The sequence below is a fragment of the Melospiza melodia genome, chromosome 28 (assembly GCF_035770615.1).
Source record: "Melospiza melodia melodia isolate bMelMel2 chromosome 28, bMelMel2.pri, whole genome shotgun sequence".
NCBI classification, from domain to species: domain Eukaryota; kingdom Metazoa; phylum Chordata; class Aves; order Passeriformes; family Passerellidae; genus Melospiza; species Melospiza melodia.
The window spans coordinates 6295540-6315237 of NC_086221.1; the positions used below are offsets into that span (position 1 = coordinate 6295540).

Genomic DNA, 19698 nt, shown 5'->3' on the forward strand with positions numbered 1-19698 from the left:
CCAAATCCCCTCCACAGCCTCTCCCAGCTCAGGTTTCCAGGGAAAAGGATCCCAAAGCCTCCCAAACCCCACACTGCCCATCCCATTCTGGACATAATTGAGCCATCTGTCCTCCCACGTCCCAGCAGCTGTTTGGGATCAATCCCAGCCATCCCCACCCCCTTTTCACCGGACAATAGGGCAGGAATTGCTTTTCCTTAGGGAAAAAGGGTTTTGTTTTGTTTCCTGGGGGGTTTCATCCCTGGATACTCCTGGATATTCCCGTTTTTCACCTTACTCTGGGGTTTGGAAGAGGAATTGTGAGAACTATTTACAGAGAGGAATTCCCAAGAAGTGTCTATTCCCAAATCTGAGATTTGGGTCAAAAATCCTGCCAGGAACACTTAGAAAACCCCAAATTCCCTCCAGCTCAGCTGTGTCAGTCCCAGGAAACATTCTCACCCCCATCCCAGTCCCAGGCCTGTCCAAAATGCTGGAAAAGGGAGACAAAGAAGCCAGAATCCCTGGAATCAAACATGGGGGAGCAGCCTGCTGTCCTGGGCCGGGGCCAGCTCAGCCTCGCAGCTGTCACCGGGGCCAGCACGATTCAGAAGAGGTCAACCAAAAATCCCCAGGCTGGTCCCAGCTGCTGGGATGGGCAGGAATAAAATCCCTGGGGAGCGCTGGCAGCTGGATCCCGGAGCTGTCAGCAGGAAATGGCAGCCTGGGATGTGCAGAATCGGGTTTTGAAGGACATTCAGGAAAAATCCGCCCTCTAAAATGTGCAGTTCTGGTGCTGGATGTAAAAAAAAATACGTGGATGAGTTCGGCCAAATTTCAGCTTTTCTGGGAATTAAGGGGGTTTGGATAGGAATTTGGGGTTCGAGGTATTTTCTGTTAGAATTGAAATTTTCCAGGTACAGGGGAAGAAGGAAATGGGATTATCCATTTGTTGAGTGGGTTTGAGGTGGAATCACAGAATGTTTGTGTTGGGAGGGAGGTTAAGGTCCCCCATCGCCACCACAGGGACACCTTCCACTATCCCAAGTGGCTCCAGCCTGGCTTGGGACACCTCCAGGGATGGGCCACCCATGGATTCTCTGGGCATTCCATGCCAGGGCCTCCCGACCCTCACAGGGAAGAATTCTTCCCGATATTCCACCCAATTTTCCCCTTTTTCAGCCTGAACCCATCCTCTCGTCTTGTCATCCCAATTCCTGCTGCAGGTTCCCTTTTCCTCTCTTGTAACACCTTCAGGTCCCGAGGTTTCCACACAAATCAAATCCTGAGGTTCCCACACAAATCAAATCCTGAGGTTTCCACACAAATCAAATCCTGAGGTTTCCACTTCCAGGGATGGGCCACCCATGGATTCTCTGGGCATTCCATGCCAGGGCCTCCTGACCCTCACAGGGAAGAATTCTTCCCAATATTCCACCCAATTTCCCCCTTTTTCAGCCTGAACCCATCCTCTCGTCTTGTCATCCCAATTCCTGCTGCAGGTTCCCTTTTCCTCTCTTGTAACACCTTCAGGTCCCGAGGTTTCCACACAAATCAAATCCTGAGGTTCCCACACAAATCAAATCCTGAGGTTCCCACACAAATCAAATCCTGAGGTTCCCACACAAATCAAATCCTGAGGTTCCCACACAAATCAAATCCTGAGGTTCCCATACAAATCAAATCCTGAGATTTCCACACAAATCAAATCCTGAGGTTCCCATACAAATCAAATCCTGAGGTTTCCATACAAATCAAATTCTGATATCTCCACTTCCAGGGATGGGCCACCCATGGATTCTCTGGGAATTCCGTCCCAGGGCTTCCCCACCATAACAGGGAAAAGTTCTTTCCCAAATTCCCACCCAAATCTCCCTGAACCCATCCTCTTGTCCCACCACCCCAATTCCTGCAGCAGATTCCCTTTTCCTTCCTTGTAACCCCTTCACATCCTGAGTTCTCCACACCAATCAAATCCTGAGGTCTCCACACCAATGAAATCCGCACAAATTAAATTCTGAGCTTTCCACACAAATTAAATGCTGGGTTTCCACACCAATCAAACCCCAATATCCCCACACAAAATAAACCCTGATATCCTCACACAAACCAAATCCCAGTTTCCCCACACAAAACCAAATCCCAGCTTCCCACCCAACATTCCCTTCTCCAGGCTGACCATTCCCACCACCCTCAGCCTGTCGGAAGTGCCACCGGAGGATCTCCCTGGGTGTCCTGGCACGCGCGGGTGGCACAAAGCCCCGTCCTGTCCCTCCCCTCCTCCCGCTCCCAGCTGGGATTGCCTCAGCCCCATCCCAAAGGAGACCCCAACAAGGAGCCTTTGTGGCCGCCTCTGCTGGGAATGTCAAAGCCAGATTTCAGGAATGTGACACCACCGAGGTGACAGCAGGGACGGGAGCTTCTCCTGCGCCCCGCACTCCATCGGCCCCGGCTGGAATCACAGAGGGGCCTTTATCCCACACGGAGCCATCCCGGCCCCACAAACGGGGCTGTGTCTGCAAATCCAGAGTGGCTGGTGGTGTCACCATCCTGGAGAGCTGAGAAGGCTTCGGCAAGAGGGGAAAAAAGGGAAAAGATGGAACACAAGTCATCCAAAAATGAGTGAAATTAGTTTGGAAAGGAATTGCCTCCAGGGCAGGAAGGAATCCAGACCTCCCTGACGAGATTTGAGAAAGATTGTAAAGGAATCCAAGCCCTGGATGGATCCTGGTGGGTTTTAAAATCCAAGGGAATGCTTTGGGAAGGGCAAACAAAACCCAGGGGAAGAGTCTGGGATTGGGAAGAGCCTGAGGGGTTGGGAAGAGCCTGAAGGCCTGGGAAGAGCCTGAGGGGCTGGCTGATCTTCACCCGGGGAAAAAGGGAAGGCTGGGATTCTTTCCCAGCTCACAGGTTGGGGGAATATCCTATAAAAACTGCAGGGAATATCAAATTAAAACTGTCAGTAATATAAAAAAAAAAGCTGCTGTGAATATCCAAAAAACTCTGAATATCCAACAAAGCCTGCTCTGAATTTCCACCAAAAACTATTGGGAATATTCAATAAAAGCACTGTGAATATCCAACCAAACTTGCTCTGAATATTCAGCAAAAACTGCAGGGAATATCCAATAAAAACTGCTGAGAATATCCCCAAAAAAGTGCTCTAAATATTCACCAAAACCTGCTCTGGATATCCACCAAAAACTGCTGGAAATATCCATTAAAAGCTGCTGGGAATATCCATTAAAAAGGAATAGCCAATAAATCTGCTCCTACAAGGATGGGCGGCCGAGCTTTGTCCAGGAGAACAAAAATCCCCAAAGCCACACAAAAAGGGAGAGGATCTTGTTCCCTGCTCCCAAAAAACCCAGATCCCCAAAAACCCAGATCCTCAAACAATTCCAGCTGGAATTACCTCAGGAGGTCGCCACCATCAGGAGCAGGATCAGCCCTAAGCTCAGCCCAGCAGAGCCAGGCTTTACCCTGGTGGAGTTTAAAATCCGTCCTAAATTGTGGAGACCCCCCAGCACCCAAACTCCAGCTTGAAAACCACACCAGGGGTGGAAAAGGGGGAATTCCCACATTCCCTGCATTCTGTTGTTCCAGTGCATCCCAGTTTTCCCTTTTCATCCCGGATTCCAGTGGGAGCAGGGAGATGGGAACTCGGGGAATGACGTGCCGTTCCCAAATCCCCACCAGGGGCTTCAGCACCCTGGAGAGCGGCCGGATCCAGGAGGATTTTCCTACCCCGGCCTCGGCATTCCGAGGTTTTCCAGGGAATTTGTGGCTGCCCCATCCCTGGAATTGTCCAAGGCCAGTTTGGAGCAATCTGGGATAGGGAAAGTTGTCCCTGCCCGTGGAATGGGATGAGCTTTAATTTTCCAACCCAAATTATTCCATGATTCTGCAGCTCTTTGAACTCGGGATAAGCAGGGAAAGGGAACAATTCAGAGGGAAAAAAATGGAATTTTTGGTGCATTTTCCACAGATCCAAGCAGAAGCTTCCCGCCCTCCCAGCTCCCACTTGGAGCTGCCAGCCCGGCTTGTCCATGCCAGGAAATTTCAGGAGGAATTTGGGATTCAGGCTGACAGAGCCGCAGGATCAGATTCCGACTGTCCCTGGGAAAAAGAGCAAAATTTCGCTGCCAAGGAGGCAGAAAGAGATGGAAAACCTGCCAGGAATTGCGATGAACCTCCAGCTTCACCTTGCTCCAACCCCGGGGTTCTGCTCCTGCTCTCCCACTCCTCGTGATCTCCAGGTTTGCTTCCAGAGGTGGGAAAGGAGCATCCCAGAATCCAGGACAGGGATTCATCAGCTCTTCCCAAGCCTGGATTGCTCAAAGCTCCAACTGCACTCCCAGCAAGCTGGGAAGGCTCCAACCTCTTGCTTAAGGCTCGCAGACAGAGGAATGCAAGGAAAAAAAACCCCAAATTCTATGGGAAAATTTCCGCTATTCCCTCTCTGCTGTGCCCTTTGGATGCTTCCTCCTGGTTGCATCCCTGAGGAAAACAGGGCTGGGTCTCAAAATTCCAAGAGGAGATCCAAAGATGAGAGCAAAATTCTGCTGCCAAGGAGGCAGAAAGAGACAGAAAAGCTGCCAGGAATTGGGATGAACCTCCGGCTTCACCTTGCTCCAACCCCGGGGGTTCTGCTCCTGCTCTCCCACTCCTCGTGATCTCCAGGTTTGCTTCCAGAGGTGGAAAAGGAGCATCCCAGAATCCAGGACAGGGATTCATCAGCTCTTCCCAAGCCTGGATTGCTCAAAGCTCCAATTGCACTCCCAGCAAGCTGGGAACGCTCCAACCTCTTGCTTAAGGCTCGCAGGCAGAGGAATGCAAGGAAAAACAACCCCAAATTCTCATTTTATGGGAAAATTTCCGCTATTCCCTCTCTGCTGTGCCCTTTGGATGCTTCCTCCCGGTTGCATCCCTGAGGAAAACAGAGCTGGGTCTCAAAATTCCAGGATGGAACATCAGGAGACGTTGTCAGGAATTTCTGTCCACCCCAACTCATCCCTGTTTTTTTCCCCGTTGATAATCCTTGTCCTCTGATCTCATTAAGTGGGAATGGTGATCCCGATAAGCCGAGGGATAAATCCTCCTCTTTTTTAATCCGTAATAACCCAGCCCTGTTTCTTTCAACTCGGGATTAAAGGGGGAGAAAAAAAAAAAAAAGGGAAAGGGAGGGGGACGGGGATTATGGAACATTTAAACTTCCAGCAAGTTCATTCTGAGCTGGAATCCCTGGAATTATGCAATAATTATCCAGGACAGCCCGGAAAGGAATGAAGGGGTTTCGGGAAGAGGGGGGAAAATGGAAAAGATGGAGCAGAAGTCATTCAACAACATGGAAAATGAGGAAAATGAGGTTGGAAAGGAATTCCCTGCGGGGCAGGAAGGAATCCAGACCTCCCTGACAAGATCTGACAAAATTGTAAGGGAATCCAAGCCCTGGATGGATCCTGGCAGGGTTTAGGAATATTTTGGGAAGGGCAAACAAAACCTGAGGAATAAAGGGAAGTGCCAGAGGTTTTTTCCTTGTTTTTTTAGGAGCCTCCTCACAGGTTTTACTGTTTAAATTCAAATAAAAGCTGATATTTTTTTATCTGAAAATCTGATTTTCTCACTGGGTTTAATCCTCCCAAATTCAGCAGCATGTAAAAAGTGAGGAAAACAGGGAATTCCACAGCTCCCAGAAAGCAAAGAAATGAAGGAATTCTGCCTGAACTTCCAGGTTTTTCTCCCTGGGAATAAATATCTGCTGGGATTCAGAAGGTTGGTGCTTCCCAGACGAGTAAATTACAACCCCGCAGAAAATCCACCCCCACGGTGGAAAGCAAATCCAGAAATTCCTGCCGAGCGCTCCCAGATAAAATCAGAGCCTCAGGAACATCCTGAGGATGGGGCTGCTCCATTTTCCCAGATTCCTCAAACAAATCCCAAATTTTTCCCTTGGAGACTCCTCCTCCCCTGAGCAAGGGCGGGATGGAGCAGAAAAATTCCAAAGCTCCAGATGGAGCCAACAAATTCCAAAATTTCTAGTTCCAGGTTTCACCTGCCCAGGTGAGCTCCGCTGGTCATTATCCAGAGAATATTTCCTTGGAGCATCCCAGAACTTCTCCATTCCTGCTAATTTCTGAATTTCTGGATAAAACTCATCTTTACCTAGGGAATATTTCCTTGGAACGCCCCAGAATTGCCCCATTCCTGCTATAATCTTAATTTCTGGATAAAACTCTTTTTTTTATCCAGGGAATTTTCCTTTGGAGAGCCCCAGAACTTCCCCATTTTTCTCAGCAGGATGACAGGACCAGAGGGAGGATCTGATCCAGGACCATGATCCTTATGGATAATTCCTTTTCCCAAGGTCACCCCAGCTGGGATGGAGCACTGGGATTCACAATGGCTCCAGTGAGAAGCCAAACGTCCTTAAATCCATTTATTCCCCCTTTTCCCACCAAAGGAACCACCAAAAAAAATTCCCTTTTCCTGCTGCCTGTGTTCATCCCTTTCCTCACAATCCTGGGAGCCTCCAAGAGTTCCTTGGGATGGAATTCCCAGATTCTCATTCCCAAATTCCATTTTCATTCCCAGATTCCCATTCCCCTTCTGCTCCTGACTCACTTTGTGCTTCACACCTGATCCCAATCCCATCCCAGCTCATCCCTGAGATTTGAGGGTACCACCCCTCTACACCCAGGAGTATCTCATGAGTATCCTACTCAGAGTATCCCAACCACCTGCCCGGAGCAAAAACATGGGGAAAAATCCTCATTTTTCCCATTATTATTCAATATTTCCCCATTTTGGGACCCTTTGTGGTGGAGTTCTTCCAGCAGATTTTGGGGGATTTTATTCCCCCCAAAAGCCCCTGGAGAGAATGAGAGGAAAACAAACCCTGAATAATTAATTTGGAAAACTCGGGATATTCCCCATTTAATCATCAGCTGGGAGAAGGGATGATTGGATTGGGCTGGGTTTAAACCAAATCCCTTGGGATGAGGATGAGGATGGAGCTTTTTTAAGGCCAGAATTAACACAAAACCAGGCCCAGGTCCCAACTCCTGTAAACAAAGTCACTTTTCCAACCAAACAACTCCTGCCTGCCAGCCCAGCGCTTTTCCATGCATTATTTATGTTGGATTCACGTTACAACCACACAGAAAAGATGGGAAAAGCAGCAAAGGCCCAGCCCTGAACTGGGAAACAGCAAAATTAAAAACAGAAATCGAGCAAAAAAAAAATGCCAAATTTGAGTTTTCTTTCAGGAGAGAAAGCAAAGTTTTCTTGGAACAAAGCACCCCCTCGGTGTCTGCCAAAGAAGGGGGAGGTTTTCCAGGAAAGAAAGGAGTCAGCATCCCTGGAAAAGTCACAGGATTCCTGCTTTTGTCCTCGGCAGCTGCCAGGAGCACCCCGGAAACACCACAGCGCCACAGGATCCATCTTAAAGCAGCCGGGCCTCTGCTGGGCATGTCAGAATTCCAGCTTTGCCCGCAATTCCCGCATCCCCGGCACTGCCCCTCCGCCGGGAACGGCCCGCGGTGACTTTGGGAGTGCTCCTGAGCCGTGCCAGGGAGCTGACCTTGAGCGAGGAGCCCAGGGGCAGCGTTCCAAAGGGAAAAGCAAAACCCACCCGAGCCAGACGCGCCGGTTTTAGCAGCGATGAGATTTTGCGGGCGAAACCTCCGTTTTCTCACCCAAACCTCCCCTGGGTGCGAATGTGCGTTCTCCCTGCTCCCTGCCCTCCACGGAGCACCTGAGGCCACGGAATGGGGAGGACCCCTCTCCATCCCCGCTCCATCCCAACCATCCCTCTCCCCCAGGCCCCAGCGCTCCCTCCTCGCCCTCCTCACCCCATTCCCGAGCTCCTCGCGGCCGTGGAGAGCCGGGATCCCAATGATTCAGCACTTTCCCCGCTCTTCCCGACGCAGATCGATCCCCGGCAGCGGCTGCGGGAGGATGCGGATCCCGCGGCCGCCACTCACCGCTCGCCGCCGGGGCCCATCCCAAGCCCAGGTGCGTTTTCCCGGTGGATTTTTCCGGCCCGGGATGTTCTTCCGGAGGGAAGGCGAGAGGGAAGGAGCGGGGAGGGTCCCCCGCAGAGCGATCCACCCTCCCCTCCTTCTCTCGGCGCCCCAAAGTTGCGCTGTCACCCCACGGTCCCCGCCCGGGCTGCGCTCCCCGTGCCCCCGCACTGCCACCGCGGGGTTTTGTCACACGCAGGGACACGGAGCCGTGACGTAAGAGCCAAAATCCCATCACATGCCCCAGCTCCCCCCCTCCCGGGGTCCTGACAGCAAAAACCGGCTGGTTCTGGGGGTCACCGAGGAGCTTTAGGACCCCAAACCCGCGCTGAGGATGCGCGGATCCCCCTCCGTGCGCATCCCCGAGCATCCCCCGAGAGATTCCCGCATCCTGGCGCGTCCCCATCCCGGTTTGTCCTTACCCAGAGGAGCTGAGGCGGCCGCAGCCGGGGCTCGGGGCGGGCTCGGTGCGCCGCACTGCGCGCTCCCGGGCGCGGCCGCGCCGCACTGCGCGCTCCCGAGCGGGCGGAGAGCGAGCGCGGCCCGGCAGCGGCAGCAGCGGCAGGAGGAGGAGGAGGAGGAGGCGGCAGGGAAAGGAGGGAGGAAGGCACGGGCAGGAGGGGAGGGGGCAGAGCAGGGGGGAGGAGCTCATTAGCGGCGCCCTTAATGAGCAGCCGCAGGCGCTCAGCGCGGGGCTGAGCCCTCCCGAGACTGGAGGCGCAATCCGGGGACAGAAATGCGAATTTTGGGCAAGGAAAGGAGGAGTTTGGGTCACCCCGAAGAGCTGACCCCTCCCAAAACCCCGCACGCAATCCAGGGACAGAAATGCCAATTTTGGGCGAGGAGAGGACGAGTTAGGGTCACCCCGAGGGTGCGAAGGGTCCCTAAGGGCGAGGAGCGTCCCCCGGTGCTGCCGGAGAGGAGCGCGAGTGGCACCGCGAGGCTGGGGGCGACATCGGCTGCTGGCACTGGTGACATTTGGTGGCTCTGCTGGCACTGCTGGCACCGGTGTAATGCCGGTACTGCTGGCACTGGTGACACTGCTGGCACTGGTGACACTTGGTGGCACTGCTGGCACTGCTGGCACCGGTGTAATGCCGGTACTGGTGGCACTGGTGGCACTGCTGACACTTGGTGGCACTGCTGGCACCGGTGTAATGCCGGTACTGGTGGCACTGGTGACACTGCTGGCACTGATGACACTTGGTGGCACTGCTGGCACCGGTGTAATGCCGGTACTGGTGGCACTGCTGGCGCTGCTGGTACCGGTGGCATTTCTGGCACTGCTGGCACTGGTGCGCTGGTGGCACGGGTGGCACTGTCCCCTCGTGTGGCCCCGCGGAGATGACCGAGCCCGGACGTGCCCGCAGCCTCTCTGCCATCAGAGCTCTCGGTTTAATTAAAGCTCCCCCCGCCACTCCCAGTGAGATTTGTGGCCTCGCCTTCCCGGGGTTTTTTATTAAATTCCCGATTTTCTGCTGAGGCTGCAGAGCTGGGATTGATGGAGGTGAAATGTCTGGGAGCGCCAGAGGGAGCCTGGGTTTCGTCTCGCTGCTGGATGGAATATAAAATATGAAATATTTGATTATAGGGATGGATTAATGTATGAATTAAATATATCGGACGCGCCAGTGGAAATCGTGGAATCGGGAATCAGGGAATAGCTTGGGTGGGAAGGGTCCTTAAATGGATCCAATTCCATGGAATTCCATTCCATCATCCCAGTTTTTCCACCCTACCCTGGGACACTCCCAGGGACAGAATTCTCTGGGAATTCCATCCCCACCCTCCCAGGGAAGGATTTATTCCCAATATCCACCTGAACTTTCCCCTCGTTCAGTCTGAGCCCATTCCCCCTTTCCCTGTCACTCCATCCCTTGTCCAAAATCCTTTTCCATCTTTCCTGTCATTCCCTCAGCTCCTGGAAGGCCACAGCTGGATCATCCCAAAACTTCCCTTATCCAGATGGAACAATCCCAATTTCCCAGCCTGGAATTCCAGCTGAGGGAATCTCACCTGAGGGGGCAGAGGGGCTGAATCTGCCCCCTCTCCTGCTCCATTTTTATCCCAAAAATCCATTTCCAAGTGTCACCATCCCATGGAAATGAGGGAGGAACTCCCGTGGCAGAAATTCCATGGGGATCCCCACATTTGCTGGATCACCAGAGGGGGAAAAACTTCCTGGGGGGATGTGGGGACACAGCTGGAAAACCCAGGTTTGGAAATCCCAGTTTCCCGATGGAATAACAGGTCCTGGGAGCAGCTGCTGGGAAAGGAGGGAGAGAAATTAATCAGGAATATTTGGGGATGGAGAAGAGTTCCAGACACCCGTCCCCAGCTGCTGGGAGCTGAGAAAACCAGGGAAAAAACATGGGGAAAAATGTGGAAAAGCCATGGGGAAAACCAGGGGAAAGCCAGGGGGAAAATGAGGAAAAAGCCATGGGGAAAAACAGGGAAAAACATGGGGAAAACTGGAAAAAAAATAACATGGGGAAAACTGGGAAAAAGCCATGGGGGAAAATGAGAAAAAACATGGGGGAAATTGGGGGGAAAAACATGGGGAAAATTGGGGAAAAGCCATGGGGAAAATCAGGGAAAAGCCATGGGGGAAAACAGGGAAAAACCCATGGGGGGAAATGGGAAAAATCTTGGGGAAAACAGGGAAAAACCCATGGGGAAAACAGGGAAAAAAGCCATGGGGGGAAAGGGGAAAAATCTTGGGGAAAACAGGAAAAAGTCATGGAGAAAGACAGGGAAAAGCCATGAGGAAAACTGGGAAAAATCAACGGGGAAAACTGAGAGAAAGCCATGGGGAAAACCAGGAAAAAGCCATGGGGGAAAATGGGAAAAACATGGGGAAAAACAGGGGAAAAAATAGGGAAAATTGGAAGAAAAACATGGGGAAAATCAGGAAAAAGACATGAGCAAAACCAGGAAAAAGCCATGGGGGAAACTGGGAAAAAACATGGGGAAAACCAGGAAAAATTAATGGGGAAAAACTGGGAAAAAGCCATGGGGGAAATTGGGAAAAACTCATGGGGAAAATCGGGAAAAAGCCATGGGGAAAACTGGGAAAAGCCATGGGGAAAACCGGGAAAAAAACATGGGGAAAATAAAAAAAGAAAATCATAGGGAAAACCAGGAAAAAGCCATAGGGAAAATTGGGAAAAAAAACATGGGAAAAACTGGGGAAAAACATGGGGAAAACTGGGAAAAACCAAACCATCCTCAAGGATCAGCAACAAAGGACAAAAAAACCCGTGAGTTAAATTTGGGGACGTTTTTCCACGGATGTCACCAAAGTCAGGGGATCTTGTCCCTGACGCTGCAGCTTTGGGAACATCAGATTTCACCGGGCTGTGCCTTTTCTGCCCGGACCCTGCTGGATTTCGGGTGGGAGAAGGGAATTTCACTCCGGAGCTGCCTCTCCAGCAGTGCTGACTGCTCCTCCAAGATGCTGATCCCAGAGAATTCCAGAGGGATCCAAGGGCACACTGCACTTCTGGAGGTGCTCAAAGCCTTGAAAAGCTTTTTCCCCCTTTTTTCCCCCTTTTTTCCCCCTTTTTCCCCCCTTTTTTCCCCCTTTTTTCCCCCTTTTTTCCCCCTTTTCCCCCCTTTTTCCCCCCTTTTTTCCCCCTTTCCCCCCCTTTTTTTCCCCCTTTTCCCCCCATTTTCCCCCTTTTTTCCCCCTTTGATCCCCCTTTTTTCCCCCTTTTTCCCCACTTTCCCCCCTTTTTCCCCTTTTCCCCCCCTTTTCCCTTTTTTCCCCCTTTTCTGCTCTTTCCCCCCCTTTTTCTCCCCTTTTCCCTCATTCCCCTCTTTTTTCCCCCTTTTTCCCTTCTTCCTTTTCTCTTCTCCCCCACTCATGGCCACAAATGGCTGGGAAGGAATTGAAATATCCATATTTTTTTGGGGGGGGGCAGTTTCCATGGAAAATCCCATCTGGAAAAGGCCACAGCCCTCACAAAATCTGATTTACAGCACAACAAAAATCTGATTTGCACATCACAAAATCTGATTTACGGGGCTGAGCTCTTTGGGCTGTGAGCCAAAATTCCCTCATTTTTCCATGTGGATACCTCTGGAAGAGGGAGGAGAGAGCAGGAGGAAAAGCTTGGAATTTGCTCATGGATTAAAGAAAACCAGGATGTGTCTCCTGGCCTTATTGGAGCAACCAAATCTGGTGTAAAAATGATCAAAATTCCTCAAAAAAATAGTTGGAAACATCAAAAAATAAATGGGATGGAAAATGCATCCTGAAATTCCAGGATTTGTTTGGAACAAGGCAGGGCTGGGATCAGCTGGAATTTCAGCAGGGAAATCCCTTCCCAGATCCAGCCTGGATCTTCATCCTCACCCCAGATCCCGTGGAAGGTCCCTTCCCTTGGCTTCTCCCTGGAGATTCCCAGCAATCCAATTATCCTGGTGATTCACGGGATGGAAAAGCGGGAAAATGAGTTCCTCCGATCTCTTTGGGAAAATATTGATCAGCCTGAAAGCCTTGGGAATGATGGATTTGTGGGGAGGCTTCAGGGACAAGGTGGTGATGGATGCACATCCCAGGAACTCAGATTTTATGGATACACATCCCAGGAACTCAATTTTCATGAATACACATCCAAGAATCTTGGTTTTTATGGATGCACACCCCAAAATCTCGGATTTTATGGATGTGCATCCCAGAATCTCAGTTTTTATGGATACACATCCCAGAAACTCAATTTTCATGGATGCACATCCCAGGAACTTGGATTTTATGGATCTGCATCCCAAAATCTCAGTTTTTATGGATGCACATCCCAGGAACTCAGTTTTCATGAATACACATCCAAGAATCTTGGTTTTTATGGATGCACACCCCAGAATCTCGGATTTTATGGATGTGCATCCCAGAATCTCAATTTTCATGGATGCACATCCCAGAATCTTGATTTTCATGGATGCACATCCAAGAATCTCCGTTTTTATGGATGTGCATCCTAGGAACTCAATTTTATGGACACACATCCCAGAATCTCAATTTTTATGGATACGCATCCCAGAATTTTGAATTTCATGGATGCACATGCCAGAAACTCAATTTTCATGGATGCACATCCCAGGAACTTGGATTTTATGGATCTGCATCCCAAAATCTCAGTTTTTATGGATACACATCCCAGAATCTCAGTTTTTATGGATGTGCATCCCAGGAACTCAATTTTATGGATACACATCCCAGAAACTCAATTTTCATGGATGCACATCCCAAGAACTTGGATTTTATGGATCTGCATCCCAAAATCTCCGTTTTTATGGATGCACATCCCAGGAACTCAATTTTCACAAATACACATCCCAGAATCTCGATTTTTATGGACACACATCCCAGAATCTCAGATTTTATGGAGCTTCTCCAGCCCCAGGACACGGATGATCCCATCCAGGAAATCCTGGGACACGGAGCTTTTCCAAGAAATCCACAGGAGCACGGGCAGAGGGGTTTGGCCCCATCCATTGTTTATTCCCTGTTAATCCAGGAATTAAAACCTGGATTGGGATTGAGATGAACTCATCCCGAGTTTCTTTTTCCAAAAAAATAAAAAACCCAGCACAAATTCCAAAGTGGATTCCCTTGGGAGCAAATTATTGGAATTAAAGGAGAAGGGATCGCTCCTTCCAGTGACCCAGATTTGGAGCTGTTGGAATTCTCGATCCCAGAGGATGGAAAATCCCATTTGAAATTCCCAAAATTCCCAAAAAGCTGCGGTGTGGGGCTGCCCGTGGTCGGGGAGTGCCACCTGCTGTCCCCGCCTGTCCCCGCTGCAGGGATTGATCCATCCCAAATCCCGGCACCGGGAATTCCCGGCCATTCCCAAACATTCAGGGCTGGAAAATCATCACCTGGAAAAATCGGGGATCCCAAAAAAAGTTCCCTTCATCCCACTGGGGGAGCAGCAGGAATTTCCTCCTGGGAAAGGAGGAATCCAAGACTTGGAAGGAGCTGCTCAAAAAGCTTTGGAATCTCAGCATTCCTGGAGGTATCCAAGGAATTCTTGGATGTGGCCTCAGGGTGGGGATCGAGCATGGGTTGAGGATCCTGGAGGGATTTTTCCAGCCTCAGGAATCCGGGAATTCTACACGGCCGCAGCTCCTGGATTCCATCCCTGGCAGGATGGGATATCCAAAGGGAAAGGCCAAAATTCGCAGGAAGGAGAGGCTGGGATGGGGCTGGAGCTGAGCAGGATTTGGGAAAAGGGAAATCACCACAGGGAAAAGGGAAAGAATTCCAGCAGGACAAGGTCGGGGAGTGCAGGAAAAGAGGGAAAAGCAGCAAAGCTGAGCTTGATTATTAATTAAAAACCTGCCTCTAATTTAGGATATTTAAGGGGATGATCCAGAGCTGATCCCGTGGCGAAATTCCCATTTGGATTTGATGATCCACAGCTGATCCCGTGGCAAAATTCCTGCTTGGATTTGATGATCCAGAGCTGATCTCATGGCAAAATTCCCATTTGGATTTGATGATCCAGAGCTGATCCCATGGCGAAATTCCCATTTGGATTTGATGATCCAGAGCTGATCTCATGGCAAAATTCCTGCTTGGATTTGATGATCCACAGCTGATCCCATGGCGAAATTCCCATTTGGATTTGATGATCCAGAGCTGATCCCATGGCGAAATTCCCATTTGGATTTGATGATCCAGAGCTGATCCCATGGCAAAATTCCCACTTGGATTTGTTTCCTGGGATGTGTCCGGAGCGTTTTTGGAGGAATCTTTGCCCAGGCAGGCTCCACGAGAGGAGAAGGATTTGTTGGAGGAACTGGAATCTCTTCGATCCTACGGGAATCCGATTTTCCCAGGAAAACAGCCTGGAAAATCTTGCTTGGGAAGGCTGAATCCATCCTGGAGCCAATTCCAGGATCCTCCTCACCACTAGATCGCAGCACATCCCCAATTTCTGCCTCCAGCGCATTCCCGGGCAGGGAAAAGGAGCCGCTGGAACATCTCGGAATTAGTGGAGCAAAAATCCAGGTGGGAAATGGTGCGGAAAGAAGGACACGGCCGAGAACATTCCTGCCCTTAGGATGAATCCAACCCGCGGGAATTTCCTGGATGGGCTGGGAAAAAATGCCCTGGGCAGCGTCCAGTGTGTCCAGGGCTCCCCAGTTTCCCTTTTTCTATGGGGAAAAAGGTTGGAATGGGATCACTGGCATCTACTGGTCTCCCAAAGTCCTTTGGGAATGTCAACATTCCAAAATCCCAACCTTGGCCAAAACAACAATCCTTTGGGGATGCTGAGCCCTCTCCTGGGAATTTGTGGGATTTGGTGACCACGACCCTGGGAATGGCTCCAGAATCCCTCTCCTATGGGCTTTTTTGGGATATTTCTCCCAGTTTTAACCCAGCTCCCATTAATCCCATCTTTTCCTCAGCACGGAATTGTATCCAGCTCCAAAATTCCATTTATTCCCGTCAGGAAGAGGAAAAAATCCCAGAACATCCCTCAGTTAATAAAATCAACATTTAGAATATCGGGATTTTATTCCCTTTTCCTCCTTTCCAAGCAGACATTTGGAGTCATTTCATGGAAAAGCCGCCGTGATTCCAATCGATCCCAACCCCCTTTCCAGCAGAACCCACGGAATTTAAAACACTTCCAGCTCTGCCTTTCCCTCCAGAGGAAGATGGGAATAAATCCTGGGAGCTGGCCATAAATCAAAAATTAATCTCCCCGAAGCGCCCGGCCTGTCCCGATCCCTCAAACAACAAAACAGAGGGAATTTATCACGGGAATTCATCCTGGTGCCTGCCAGGGGAGGATGGATGAGGGTGGAAGAGCAGGGAGTTAAAAAACATGGAAAAAACCCATGGAAATCCCGGATTTTCCAAGGAAAATCTGTCCAGATTTTTGTTTGGATGGGAACAACTCCGCAGTGAGCGGAGCTCCAAGGAATCCTTGGATTTTGTGATGTGGGAATTTCATGGGAAGGGGCAAAAGGGGAACAAAGAGCTCCATGAATTTCCCAAGGGTCTCCAAGGGTTCACATTTATTTTTCCAGGGTGGGAAGCAGAGGAGAACCCCAGGAGCAGCTCCGGAGCTGCACCTTCCTCATTCCCACACCCCAAATCCCAACGGATCCATCCCAAACTCCGGCAATTTTTAAGCTGATTCCTCTGAATCCCAAAATAGCTTTTCCCTCCCCACAATTCCCAGCCTTTTTCACTGCTTTTCCTGCAAAAAAATTCCTTTTGATCTTTATTTTTCCCCTCCCTCTCTTCAACAAACTAAGCCCACACTCAGCAGCAGGAATAATTCCCACTGGAATTACTCTGGGAACCTCTGGATCAGGATGGAGTTGTTCCATCTCCTAAAAAAAAAAAGATGGATGAAGAAATTAAAGGAATTTGTTTAAATAATTCCCTGGAAGTGGCTTTGGAGTCTCTTGGAGCATTTGGCGACAGCTTGGACACTTCTCCCCCAAATTTGACTTTTTGACTTTTATTGGAGATTCTCCTCCTGTTTAGAGATGGGATTTTTTGGGATGTTGCTCCCAAATATTGGAATATTTTAAGGAATGGGATTTAGAAAGTGTCCGGGCTCCGAGGCTGCCTGGGTCATTTCCAAAGGATCCATCCAGTGCTTCCATTTCCTTCTTTCCCGCCCCAATTCCCACCAATTCCCATCCTAATTCCCATTCCTTCCCACTCATTCCCACTCCTTCCTGCCCATTCCCACTCATTCCCTACACAAATTCCAACTCATTCCCACCCCAATTCCCACCCTAATTCCCACTCTTTCCCACTCATTCCCATTCCTTCCTGTTCATTCCCATTCATTTCCATCCCTTCCCTTCCTTTCCACCAATTCCCATCTCTATTCCCACCCCAATTCCCACCCATTCCCACCCCAATTCCCAACTCTTCCCACCCCAATTCCCAACTCTTCCCACCCCAATTTCCACTCCCCCCCACCCATTCCCACCCCAATTCCCGCTCCCTCCCATCCATTCCCACCCCAATTCCCATCTCTATTCCCACCCCAATTCCCACCCCAATTCTCACCCCAATTCCTACCCCAATTCTCACCCCAATTCCTATCCATTCCCACCCCAATTCCCACTCCCCCATCCATTCCCACCCCAATTCCCATCTCTATTCCCACCCCAATTCCCAACCCTTCCCACCCCAATTCCCACTCCCCCACCCATTCCCACCCCAATTCCCACTCCCCCATCCATTCCCACCCCAATTCCCATCCATTCCCACTCCCCCCATCCATTCCCACCGTAATTCCCATCTCTATTCCCACCCCAATTCCCACCCATTCCCACCCCAATGACCATCTCCATTCCCACCCCAATTCCCATCTCTATTCCCACCCCAATTCCCAACACTTCCCACCCCAATTCCCACTCCCCCCATCCATTCCCACCCCAATTCCCATCCATTCCCACCCCAATTCCCACCCCAATTCTCACCCCAATTCCCAACTCTTCCCACCCCAATTCCCACCCCAATTCTCACTCCTTCCCTTTCATTCCCACCCTTTCCCACCCCCATTCCCAAGGATTTCCGCGCCACCATCCCACGTTAACCCTCGGAGCCCGGCACGTTCCTTTGCTGGATGCACAAACACGAACTCATTAGCAGCGCTAATTAGCAGCTCTAATTAGCGCGATGCTCCAAAGGGAAGGGAAATGAAGGAGAGGCGAAGGAAGAGACGGAGCAGAGGGGGGAGGGATTGGGAAGGGGGGGAAAAACGGGAATACAAAAGGCATGGAGAGAAAAGGTCGGGATGAAAACAGAACCGGGGTTGTTCCCTGGTTCTGCTCAGCCGGGAACAGCTCCAGGAAGGAATTCCTGATATTCCCAATATTCCTGATATTCCCAATATTCCCAATATTACAAATATTCCAAATATTCCCAAGTCCCAGCTGGAGCTCAGCATTCCAGGGAATTCAAACTACCAAAGAGGAGTGACAGAGAAATCCTTCCTCTCCCTCCTTCCTTCATCTTCATCCTCCTTTCTCCTCTTCCTCCTCTTCCTCCTCCTCCAGGTACAAAAATCTGGAGTTTGTAGGATCCAAATTCCAGCCGGGATGGGTTGGGATGGGAATGGGATCCATGGGATGGAGTGGGATGGGATCAATAGGATGGGATGGGATGGGACTCATAAATTATGGGGTTGATGGTTTCCCTGTTTTTTTTTTTTTTTCCTTGTTCCTGTTCTTTTTCTGCTGTTTTCCGTGGTTTTTTTTCCCTGTTTTTACCCCATTTTCCCTGGGTTTTTTTCCCCTGTCCTCATGCTAGAGCTGCTCCGACAAAACCATTGGAATGACAAACGCTGCCCTCGCCTGCAATTCCGCTCACGGCGCACGTGAAGGATTCCTGACCTCAGGGCCCTTTTTGAAGGCATAAAAAACCTTTATTTCCATCCCTCCCGATGACTCCACCGCCATCAGGGCTGTTAATTGCCGAAACATTCCAAAGGTTGACAGAAAATTGCTGGAATATTCCAAAGGTTGACGGAAAATTGCGGATCAACGGCTTCTCCCGCCTCGCCAGAGGAATAATTGGGGACCTGGAGGTTGCCCCACGTGTCCCAGCCCAGCTCATCTTTCTGGATTTGGTGGCTCGGTGTCACAGTGAGAATGTGGATATAAATCAGTGGGAATGAGGCAGGGAATGGGAAAGTTGGGATTTTGGGATTTACGGCATGATCTGTGATGTCCACAGGGGTTTGGGATGATCCATATGGACACAGATCCAAACTAAACCATTCCTGTGGCTTTATTCCCAATTAAAAAGCCTCGTGATGAGCTCCATTCCCATCAGGTGGGCAGGAAAGTGGGATTTTCCCATGCTCCAGACCCTAAATTGGTAAAAAACACCATTTTGGGGGGGAAATTGGTTGGGACTTAATTAGGGAGAAAAATTGTGTTAATAAATCCAACATTTCATCCTGGAAATGCCTCTCCTGTAGGATCTGGGCTCTCTCCTGCCTTTCCTGTAGGACTGGGAATTTTTTCCTGCATTTCCCGTAGGATCAGGGCTCTTTTCCTGCTTTTTCCAGAGCCCCCAGCAGGCCTGGAGTGAGGATTTGATTCCCAGCTGGAATCTGAGCAGCAGCAAATCAAGGATTAATCAGGTGCTATAAATATCAGCGTCCCTCTCCCATTCCCTTCCAGCAAACCTCAGGATCTGTGCATTCCCAAAAATCCCCTCAGATCCCTCCCTTTATCCACCTTTTCTCATTCCACGTTTTTCACAGCTCGTCCAAATCGCAGCCACAGGAAGAGAGGGGAATTTCAATTCCCAATTCCTGGGCACTGCGTGTTTAACAGGTGGATGAACTTCCGAGGATCCTCCAGGTGGATGAACTTCCTGAGGATATTCCAGAGCCCTCCATCATCCTGGAATTCCTGGTTTCCTGCATCCAGGAGCCCCCGGCGTGGCCATGGCAACTGGTTTTGCTTAAGTGCAGCTCGAGAGCGGAGTTAATTTTAGATGAAGTGAGGAGGGAGCTGCTGCAATCCTTGGATTTCTCCTCCCAGAATGATTCCCAGGAATTCCTGCACCACGGCAGCCGCCTAAACTTCATTATCCAGGGAATAATTCATTATCCGTGGAATTACAATGAGTTTTGGGTTGGGAGGGGCCTTAAAGATCATGTTCCCACCCCAAATTATTTAATTCTGACTGATCTGT

At 50.2% G+C, this 19698-nt stretch overlaps 1 protein-coding gene across 17 annotated transcripts in view; it reads right to left on the reverse strand.

Moving 5' to 3' along the window:
• The window catches only part of NFASC (neurofascin), a 76959-nt gene extending 68471 nt beyond the window's left edge, over positions 1 to 8488 (reverse strand). For 16 of the 17 annotated variants that reach the window (XR_010030792.1, XM_063177918.1, XM_063177928.1 and 13 more), the window contains exon 1: positions 8426 to 8488. The gene's annotated coding sequence lies outside the window, so the exon portion shown is untranslated. Of the gene's footprint in view, positions 1 to 7832; positions 7955 to 8425 lie in introns of those variants that run through there. The other variant, XM_063177914.1, reaches the window with a different exon arrangement.
• Positions 8489 to 19698: the final 11210 nt, after the last annotated feature.